Genomic DNA, 12,200 nt, shown 5'->3' on the forward strand with positions numbered 1-12,200 from the left:
CAGTCTAATTACAACCAAAAACTTTTCGGATTGTTGATATAATCACAGCTGGATTTAAATTTTCTTTTGGCGCCCTTTCGGAACTATCATCGCCGTCATTTTAGTTGTTTACCATTAGATGGCAAAATATTGATGTACACCACTTTAAACAAATAACTAAAAGGTACTTTGAGTAGATATAAACACTTTAGGATATATAAGGCTGTGATATCTAAAAAATAATTAGGAAAATTATTGTTGTGTTTGTTGTTATTTAAAATCAGTAGTAGGTAATTGATAGTAAGTAGTATCACACCCTTATCATGTCGCAACAAAACACAACCCCACCTCATAACAAAATAGCAAAGCCGCAGAACAGAGGAGACATTAGGCAAAACAATCAACTGGGGAAAATGTTCAGGAACCAGAATAGCCATGTTCTTACCCCTGATTCCCCAAATTCTCCATTAACACCAGATCTTCCCTCTCGTCTCTTAACGGGTTTTTTTAGTTCTAGTCCAACAGGCACAGCAGTCCTAATCAAATCACTGGCTATTAGTGAAAACTATCCAAATCTGTCCATACCTTCCCCACAAGCACTGGCTACCGAAATCCCCAATAGGCGCACGAAATCGTTACCAGTGAAAGTCAATTCAAGGCTCGTGTCCCAAAGCAAGCATCAACACAGACCATAACCTTACAACAGGAACCTTGAGGAAACACAGAAACCAATACCACCCAAAGAAATTAATCATCTTTACCAAAAGTGGAAATCCGTGCATTCAGAGTATCAGTGACACTTGCATAATGTCAGCTCTGACCAAGATACAAGGTGGCGAACTGAAAATCATCAGACCCAAATCGGACTACTGAATTATCTGGTGCAGTACAAGTCGCCAAATATCTGGAAATTGAAAGAATTGGACTAGTTTCAGTAACAGTAAGTAGACATAATGCAAACTCGGGAAGGTACAAGACCATATACCACAAGAATCAGACGAAAGGAAAAACGGACCAATTAACCATGCAAAGCAATCAATAAAAGTTGTCATCGTTTCCGACATTCAGAAAGATACTTAGACTCAAAGGTATCCACCGAATGATAGCCAATAATCAGCTACAGGAAGATCTCGCTTACAATGGAGCAAATATAGCCAAAGCAGCCAACATGATACATAACAAAAATAACCAGGAATCCAATGTAGAAAAAGTGGAATTTAAAGCCACACCACCACTACTAGTAAGATTTATTCCATATGGAAAATCATATCACACGGAAGAGTACAAAAGCAAACCCCGGTTCTGCAGCAAATGTAAGGGATGGGGGCATTTTACAAACAAATGCGGCTTCAGACCAAGATGTGACACATGTGGAGGCAAATATCCAGGTAAATAAAGCTATACAGGACAAAAATGTGCTAACTGTTTAGATCACCACCACCTCAGGTCTTGGGAATGCCATATAACGTGTAGAGAAATAGGGATGGTAGACCTAATGAATACAAATCTTTTCACGTACAAAAAGCAAGGAAACAAAGAAAACCATAATACCTAAGGAGCACCCCATACCCAATAGCCAACCGCTTTCAAACAAAGTTTAAAAAGGCGGACAAAGACGCAGAACCAGAGGGAAAAAATATCTGGGAAGTGTATCCCATCGGACACAACCCAAGGAAGGAAATCAAGATAGAATCCTTATAGACAGGTACATACCATATGATACAATGATGAATCCCAAAATCGCTAATGACAGAAGACCAAATACCACATACAATAGCAATAGTAACAGGACAAAAAGCGATATCAATAACATCGGTAACAATACAGGGAAACGTCCTAAAGAAGAACAGAAAGGCAGACCCAAGGTGATGACCCAAGATCGCCATGTGGAAAAGTCTGATGGAAATGAAACAGATAAGAGATGAGAAACAGAACAAAGCCTCTACATCATGGATGCAAAATTGGAAAACTCTTTCCCCTTTATCTGCTTTGTACTTTACGTCAGAGACTTACTATATATTATAGCAAAGATGATAACAGAAGACAACATTCCAGTTCAGTAGATTTGTAGACAACTATGTTACCTGCTGGATGAGTACATTGTACCGACAAATTAGAGATGTTCACATCCGGTATCATTTAAACTCTTGCTAGAAATTATATGGAACATCGAAAGCCATGGATCTGCAGGGGACTTATAATAAATGCCCCAAAATAAATCATAAAATTACATAAGGAAACTTTCAAGCCCGACATTATTAACTTGCAGGAAACAAACTTAACTACTAATACAAAATTCCTATATAAATAACATGCCAGGTTTTTGAACCTCCTTCATCAAATACCGACCCAATGGGGGAAAGGGAGGAAGAATATCAATATTTGTTAGTGACTTATTGCCTAATGTAGCCGAAGGGAATATCCAACCGGGGATCAATGATAAAGAGAACATGGAATACCAATCGGTCAAGGTCATGTTAGGAAACATGGAGATATAAATTGTAAACGTCTATGACCCAAGTGGAAAAATCTCACATCCATGAGCACATATAAATCATTAATTAAAAACATAGGAACCATCTATATTATATTTGCGGGGATTTTAATGCACATAGTGACCACTGGGCCGGGAAGGCCACTGATGATAAAGGAAAGTTCATTGAAAAATGGTTAATGGATAACAATCTAGTTATTCTAAATAATGGAGAAAAAAAAACAAAACTAAACCCAGAAAATGGAGCATTAACAGCAACTGACCTTACGATATGCTTCCCCAAAATAGCAGAAAATGCAGACTGGAGGGTAGACGACTCCAGCACCCTAGAAATCGATCACTTTCCAGTCATAACAACTATTAGCTGCTATAACCATGTTAATATTCAAAGCCAGCCATCAAAATGGAGATATGACAAAAAGCAAATTGGATAATGTTCCAAACCATCTGTAACGAACTCACAACAGAAAATATGATTAATGAAAACATAGATACCTTTAACAACAACATTATGGATACCTTGTTTATGGCAGCGACACATAGCATACCAAAACTAGAGGAAAAAAACACCAAATGAGCGATACCATGGTGGAATGAGGATTATAAGCAAGCAATTAAGGAGAAGAAAAAAAAGCCCTCTGTAAGTTTAAACATACTAAGCTTGCCACATATTTAAACAGTGCCGGATGAACAAAATAGGCAGAAGTAGTAAATGGGGGCACTTTACCGTCAATGGGAATTAGCATTACAGAGACCCCTGGGTCAGATTAGCGTCAAGGGAAATTTAACATGGAGAAAAATCGTGGGTCAGATTAGCGTCAAGGGAAATTAACATGGAGAAAAATCGTGGGACGGTTTAGCGTCAAAGGAATTTAAACAGGGTGGGACTTTATAGCGTCAAGGGAAATTGAACATGGGATTTTTTTTTAAAAAATTTTTTTAAAAAAGGGGTAGGCAATGGAAAGGCTATCTCTTTTCGAGAAATATGGCTGGCCCTGAAAAGGGCCTTTGGGTTTATGTTAATATTAATATTAACATAGATGGCATCTGTCACATCTTCTTCTTCTTCTTCTTAAACTCCTTCTAACTGCCGGTCCATACACAAGTACCCTCTTGAGACATCCTTGTCTTTCTATGTAAACTCTCCTCATCCATTGACTAGTATCTGTCCTATCAACAACAGTCCACTTGGACCTGACATACATGAGCATGTCCTAAACATCATGGAAGACACAAGGGTGGATGACTCAACTGTGGTCCACATCTTGAAGCGACGAGAATAGGTGAATCAATGCAGTGAACTGCGCTTATTTATAGGTACAGGAAGGATTGAAACAGATTGAATTCATTCACCAATCCGAACACGCGTTACAAAATTCAGTCAGCTCGCATCCAATCCGAAGAGAGCAGTCTGTGACGTCACGTGGTCTATATAGATTCGTTAGCGCTTGTGTGCAGTCAATCTATGCGACAGTGATTCAACATGACGGAAACTCAGAAAACGATCCATTGGGGTGCACCAGCAGGGGAGACTGCCCAAGGGAACCCGGACTTACTTTCAGAAGAGGTACATTGGGATTTTGTGGATTTTCTTACCTCGCAAGTATTTGTTCCGGAACCTTCGTTACCTTCTTCATTACCGCAAGTGGAGAATTTTAGACAGAGACAGAAAGAAGAATTGGAGAAATTTATGCAACGACAAAAGGAAGCGGAACAAGCTTTTCTCCTACAGCAACAGCAACAGCAACAAGAAGAGGTAAGAAAAAAACAACAGCAACAACAGCAAGAAGAAGTAGCAGCAAAGAAACAAGAGGGTGAAAATCAAACGGCTACGGTACTGTTGGACATTTTAGCGGAGTTAAGAAGTCTGAAACAAATGTATCAGACTTCTTTATCACGACCGAAGAGAATACGACCTTCCCGAGCTAAACACGCCAACCCTGTGACTAAGCCTGTCCTACCACCCTTAGTGATTTCAACCCAATCATCAGAAGTAGGCCTTGGCCGTGGCAAAGGCTTAAGGCAGTTAAAGTTGATTGGTTAAACTCACTCCTACACCATAAAGAAAAAGGCCTTTTTCAGGGCCACCCACATTTCTCGAAAAGAAATACAATTTCAATTTGCCAATAACTCAAAAATAAACCCCACCCATTTTACCCTTATAGTACGTGTCTGTGTATGAGTGCTTGAGTGTAGCTTCTTATTTTAAAATCAAAACTCAAAGACACTTACCTTATATCATTCATGTATTCTTTTATCCATTTTTTACAATCCAATTCACAATTCACCACAGAACACTTTAAAAAGTTCGTACACTTCTTCTTTCTCATTATTTAGTCTCTCTGTTTTTTGAATTTCTTCACCGTTTCTTCCTCATTTTCTTCCCTTCTTCTTTTCTTCTCCTGTTTCTTTGCCTCTTTTAAATAGAATTGTCTTCTTTCTTCCTCTTCTTCCTCTGAAGAATCCCTCTCTTCTTTCGAAGAATCCCTCTCTTCTTCTGAAGAATCCTTCTTTTCTTCTGACTCCTCTTGTTTCTTTTTTGGGCAATCTGGAGACCAATGTCCTTTTTCTTTACAATAATAACAGGTATCTTGACTTTTGTCTTTTTTAGCCCCTGTTTTTTTTCTTTTTTGACGGTCTGGACACTCTGAAGACCAATGCCCTTTCTTCTGACAGATATAGCAAGTATCTTGACTTTTATCTCGAAAGGAAGGAGAGTAGTCCGTGGGCTGGTCTGAAGAGAATTTTCTAATGACCCCTCGCAAAGCTCTGATGAAACGTTCCATCTGGGTAGTCTCTTCCATCGTTGTGCTCGGCTTGAGAGTGAAATGAATAGTGAAAGGACAAGACACACACCCTTTTTATATACGCTGGTTTGCCAAGACTATACATTAGTCTATGGTGTTTAAACTTGAGTCATTTGACGTTTTGCACTCAAGATGAAACGATCCTATTCATTCGAGAAGAAAGAAGAAGAAGAAGAAAGTAAGAGGCAGAAACGTGATCTATCGCCTCGTACCAGGGCTGAAATCTTGGCACAAATTCATGCCAGTGATTTTGAAGTGGACATGAGTGAACCAGAATCCGAACCCTCTAAACCAAGTTCACCACCCTTAGTCAACCCTGAAAAGTACTATTCCATTCGCGAGACGGAAAAGCGCTCCTCTAGAAAATTTAGAACCACGGCTTACAAATACACGGTGAAGTTTAAAGATTTCAAGGCCGACGTACCCTTGGAGAAAGCAGAAGGGTTTATCACCGAGATGTGGGATTCTTTGCTCACCGCACTCAAGCGACAATGTCAAGCCGAAGAAGACGATCGCTTGACACTATCCATAGATCACGACGGTTTGAAATCCCCTGTTTGGATCGAGTTTAGCAGACCCGCAGAACTGACCCCTTCCAAAGTCATGGACAAGATACAACACGTACAACAATCTAATGACCAGTTTGACATCACCGATGGTAAAGCCACACTGAAAATGGCCCACGTCTCTCCTCCTCAAGGGACAGGACGCAAAAAGATGTTATTGGTGGACGACCTTCGCAACACCAAAAAGAGTCTCGTCCGAATTAACAACCCTCAAGACCAGATGTGTTTAGCCCGTGCCATCGTGGTGGGACGAACCTATGCCAACAAGAACGACACGGTAGAATGGAAAAGAACCTGGAACACTATTCAACAATCCGACCGAGCCAAACAACGAAATGAAGCAGAACTCCTGTTACAACAAGCCGGACTGTCCAAAGACACACCCTGTGGCATTCCTGAGATGCAAAAATTGCAAGATGCCCTAGCTCCACGCTACACCTTGAAAGTGCACCCTCAAGAAATGCGTGGAACTCTGTTGTTTCGAGGCCAAGATTTTAAGGACGGAAAATACATTCATGTCTATCATCACGATGACCATTTCGATACCATTACCAGTATCACTGGATTCCTGGGATACAGTTATTATTGTGAGAAATATGACTATGGTTATAACAATCGAGAGCAACACAAGCATTGTGGAATGAAATGCCCAGGATGTTTGGCCTCTCCACCCTGTCTGAGCGAAGGACCAGTGCCTTGTTCGACTTGTTTGCGCACGTTTGTCAGTCCTACCTGTTACCAACAACATCTGAAGACGCAAGGTTCACAGCAGAAATGTGCTTGTCAACTCTTGAGATTGTGCCCTACGTGTAGACAAGGCATACGTACCAATAATACCAAGGCACACGTATGTTCAGGAAAAAAAAATGTCACATTTGTCACCGCATCGTGGACTTGGAACACCAATGCTACGTGCAAAAATACCAACCCCCACTAGAGAAAGAGGACGGTCACAAGAAGAAAGGCAATTTCATCTTTTTCGATTTCGAATGCATGCAAGAGACCGGCATTCACATTCCTAATTTCTGCGTGGCTCATCGAGCGTGCGAGAAGTGCATTCAAGAACCTATCTTCAGTCATTGCCCTCACTGCAGCAAGATTCCCGGAGGGCGTGAAAAAATCTTTCGGGGACCAAACACGTTAGCCGATTTTGCCCAATGGGTCTTAGACCCCATCGACAAGACGTGGAGCCAAGAGGACATCGAACGTTACGGAGATTGTCATCGTCATGCCACGGTGATGGCTCACAATTTCTCCGGATACGATGGACAGTTTCTTCTCAGATACTATACGGAACAAGGCACCGAACGTCCTAAAGTCACTTTGAACGGAGCCAAAATCATTTTCATGCAAGTGGGACAAGTACAGTTTAAAGATTCGATGAGTTACTTGGCCATGCCTTTGAGTCGAATGCCTAAAACGTTTGGAATGACAGAAATGGCTAAAGGGTACTTTCCACACTTTTTCAATACGGAAGCCAATCAACACGCCGTTCTACCCCATTTACCTGAGGCTCACTATTACGACCCCGACAACATGCGTACCGAACAACGAGAAGCTTTCTACGCTTGGTACCAGGCTCATGCCTCTGACCCCTTCGACTTTCAGGAAGAAATGTTAAAGTATTGTCGTTCCGACGTGGACATTTTACGACGTTGCTGTGGAAAATTTCGAGAACTGTTCATGGAACACGGAGGGGTCGATCCTTTGAAAGAAGCTTGCACCATTGCCAAAGCGTGTTCCTTAGTGTACCGCCAACGATTCATGCCTGAAAACACCGTGGCTGTCATCAGTCCTCAAACGACCCACTATGTCAAGCGTCAATACTCGGTCAAAGCCCTACGCTGGTTACATTACTTGTGCGACAAGGAAGACAAATGGATTCAGCATGCCCGCAACGGAGGAGGCGAAAAGACCATCGGAACGTATTCGGTAGATGGCTGGGACTTGGAAAACCCCAAGATCGTGTACGAGTTTAACGGTTGCTTATTTCACGGATGTCCCGTCTGTTACCCTGACCGTGACACTAAAAATCAGTTTTTGCAACGAACCATGGAAGACTTGTACCAGGACACTTGTCAGCGACGCCTAAAGTTAGAACAGCAAGGATACCAAGTGGTGGAAATGTGGGAACACGAGTACGATCACCGTTTGAAAACCGATCCCGAGTTTAAAAGCCTCGTGGAAAGTTACCAGTTCATGGACCCGCTGAACCCGAGGGATAGTTTGTACGGAGGAAGGACCAATGCCACCTGTTTGCTGTACCAAGCCGACGAAGAGAAAGGAGAAGAAATCAAATACTTGGACGTGTGTTCGCTGTATCCCTACGTGTGCAAATATTGTCGCTTTCCCGTAGGGCACCCGCAATTGTTGACGGACCACATCGACCTGAAAAACATTCGACAATACGAAGGCCTGATCAAGTGTAAAGCTTTGCCTCCCACGAACCTATACCATCCCGTCTTACCTCACCATTGTCAAGGCAAACTGATGTTTCCCTTGTGCCGTACTTGTGCCGAAACGTGCAACCAGGACCAACCTTGCCATCACAGCCAGGAAGAACGTGCCTTGACGGGAACCTGGGTCAGCGTGGAATTGTTCAAAGCTCTGGACATGGGATACCAACTGTTAGAAGTGTACGAAATTTGCCACTTTCCCAAGACACAACAGTACCACAAGGGTGACCCTACTCAGAAAGGCATTTTCGCCGACTACGTGGATGACTTTTTGAAACTGAAACAGGAAGCCAGCGGCTATCCTTCCTGGTGTCACACTCCCGAAGACCAAATACAATTCAAAGAGAAATACTATGTACAAGAAGGCATCTCTTTAGACCACATCGAAAAAAACGAAGGCAGGCGATCGTTTGCCAAAGTGATGTTAAATTGCTTGTGGGGTAAAATGGCACAACGACCGTGTTTACCCAAGACGGAATATTTGACAGAACCTTCCCGCTACTTCCAGATGATTCACGACAAAACCAAATACATGAAACACGTGGACGTCGTTCGAGAGGATTTGATCTTGGTCAATTACGAAGAAGATCTGGACTTTGTACAAGACGACCCTTTTGGAAATGTCATCATTGCGGCTTACGTGACAGCTCATGCTCGCTTAAAATTGTACGAAGCTTTAGAACTGTTAGAAGAACGCGTCCTGTCCTTTGACACGGATAGTTGCATTTACATCCATCACCCGATTCAACAGCACCCTGACATCGAAGGAGACCGTTTAGGAGCCTGGACAGACGAGCATCCCGACGACAAGATTCTAAGTTTCGTCAGTGGTGGTCCCAAAAATTACGGCTACGAATACCGGGACAAACAAGGAGAAGTGCACACGACGTGCAAAGTGAAAGGACTGACTCTGAATCATCGTACCAGTCGAGTGGTCAACTTTGGGGTATTGAAAGAAGCCTTGCAATCGGGAGAGGATGGAAACTTTAAAGTGACCACCTATCAACCGAACAAGATTGTACGTTTACCCACTCACCACATCGTCAGTCGACCCTTGGAAAAAGTCTATCAAATTGTATACCAGAAGCGAGTGCGACTTCCCAATCACTTCACCTTACCGTACGGTCACGTCGGTATTGGTCTGTATATAAAAAGGAACCCTAGGCAAGATCGATAGTTCATTGTTCATTGAAGTAACTTACCATGTCGTTGACGAAGAAGAAACCAGATTGGTTAGGAGTCAAATGTTGGACATCACCGAGACCAGGGTTTTGAGGCTTGGACACAAGAGGTGGCCCAGTATGCACGAGAGTTATTCAAGGAAAAAAGTTACTTTTCAACCTGTGTTAGTGACGGTGCCAGAAGAACCCGTCACCCAGGACAGGACTGTCGTGGACAGGCCTGAAAGACCCTTTCGGGAGGACACTTGTGTGACCTTACCCCCTACTATAGAACTGGTTAGAACTTTACCCAAAACATGTTGTACAGACACTTGTGTTTATTCCACGTTCATGGTTATTATGTGCCTTTCATTCTTGTACTTAAGCCTTTGGCTTTTATGTATTTTTGTCTTTCGTATTCATGTTTGAAACATTCAATAAACGTGTTCTGAAAAAGTATATAAACTCTTGTCTTGTTTGTTTTTCGTGTCACAAGTGACATTTCTCACACCATGGCTACCTCTGCTGTCTCTGCTCCCTCTTCCTCTACTGTCAAAGTCATCGACGAACACTTAGATCGTGCCAGTTGGGAGGCTTTGTATCTTCGCCATCCCTTTAACATGCTCATTGCTGGACCTAGCGGTTCAGGCAAAACCGAATTTGTCAAACGTTTGATCGAACATAAACATCATTTGATCGATCGACCCCCTCAACGAATCGTGTGGTGTTACAAAGAGTGGCAATCGGCGTACAGCCTCTTGCGATAAAGTCAAGGCGATTCCATCGTGTTTGTGGAAGGCATTCCTAAAGAAGACGATGGCATCGTCTCTGACTCCCGTCTAACCCATTTGGTCATTTTCGACGACATGTTAGGAGAAGACGAAGAAGAAATTAAACTGTGGTTCACGCGCAAAGGGCATCACCGTAATGCCAGTGTCGTTTACATCACCCAAAATTTGTTTCAACAAAGTAAAGCCCATCGCACCATCAGTCTCAATGCGCATTATGTGGTCTTGTTTAAAAGCCCTCGAGATAAATCGCAAGTGCAAGTCTTAGCCAAACAGTTAGGAACGCCTTGGCTGACTCAGGCGTACGACGATGCCACTCAAACTCCACACGCCTATTTACTCGTCGATTTGAAACCTACGACCCCCGAGGATTTGCGATTTCGTACCCACTTGTTTCACCACTGGTGCCAAGACGGAGGGCCTGTCCTGTACACGTCTCCGTCCTCGACTTCATTTCACTCCCCATAAAAAAATCTATAAAAACCTCAGACCCTTTTTCGTCTGTCTCACTCCAGTGCGAACATGACGTCCCTTCAGTCGCATCTTCCCGTCAAATTGATTCGTGCCTTGTATGGCATCAGTCGAGAAAAAGATCCACAAACACGAGCTCGTGTCTTAGAAGCTAGTCTCAAAGAAGTCTTACGATGGTTCACGGTGACGGCACGTCAATTACTCCAAGGAATCATTCAGATTCCTCATCAAACCAAACGCTTTTTCGATCGAAACAAAGTCGCTTTGGTCCAACTGGCCGATCCCCGCATCGACACTCAAACCAAAAAACAAATCATTTTGAAACCTGGAGGGAGCGGTACTCTAGGAGGGGTCATCATTCGCTCACTCTTAAGATGGGATCCTAATACCCCCAAAGTTATACCCAAGACAAAAGTTCAACGAAGCCCCAAGAAGAAAAAGACCAGGTCCCCAAGGAGAACTTCTCCAGTGGCAGGACCCTCCTCTGACCAGACACCAGCACCACCACCCCGGAAAAAGAAAAGAAGCCCCCAGAAAAAGAAAAGTCCACAGAAAACTAGTCGTAAGAGAGGCACTTCGGCCAGGACGCAACCTTACACTCGCAAACCACGACCTGCCACAGCGGTGACTGCGTCTCCGGCAGCCTCACGTTTGTCCACTTCTCCGTTAATGACACCCAGAACTGAAGAGTACTTGGAGACGTTGATCACACCAAGAACTTCTCCGTTGATGACCCCCAAAAGAACTTCCCCAGTGGCAGGACCTTCCAATTTAGTGGCAGTGGCTGCTGCTCACAAAGTACCTTCTCCCAAAATCAAAGTTCAAGAAAGATCGGGCATGTTACAAAGTTTACTGGATTCGTCCAAGCAAGAACTGGCTGGATTTAGTCCGTTACGTACCCCTGCACGACGTGTCATGCCTGTCCTCAAACTAATACGACGTAAAGACAATCAGTGGCGACGCGTTCCAGTATAAAAAAGGCCTGTGACCAAGTCGGGTATCAGTGTTTTTTGGTGCTCCTGAAGACTCAAAGATGTCACCCTCCAGAAAACCCCAAGGAAAGAAAAGGAAAGGACTGCCACCACGTTTAGCCAAACATGGGGACATGTTATCTGTCCTGTCCAAAGCTTCTCCACCCCTACGAAAAAAACTCATTCAAACAGCCTCCAAAGAGGTCATCGATACCGTGTGCGAATGTTGTTTGAACGTTTTGAAAGGCACGAACCCTTTGTCCAAACACCAGAAACAATGCTTAGGCAAACATCGTCACGTTCTTCGCCAAATGGTTCAAAAGAAAATTCCGATTCGTCAAAAAAAGAAGATGTTAGTGCAACGTGGAGGTATTTTACCTCTCTTGTTAGGCCCCATACTGAAAGGAGTCTTGGGAACCATGTTGGGAGGACTGGTGGGAGCAAGATAAAAAGGCCTCGGAAGTTCCAAGATCTCAGAATCGACCCCTGACAACCCCATGGAAGGACG

Source organism: Sinohyriopsis cumingii, chromosome 2 (assembly GCF_028554795.1).
Source record: "Sinohyriopsis cumingii isolate HCF-2022 chromosome 2, ASM2855479v2, whole genome shotgun sequence".
NCBI classification, from domain to species: domain Eukaryota; kingdom Metazoa; phylum Mollusca; class Bivalvia; order Unionida; family Unionidae; genus Sinohyriopsis; species Sinohyriopsis cumingii.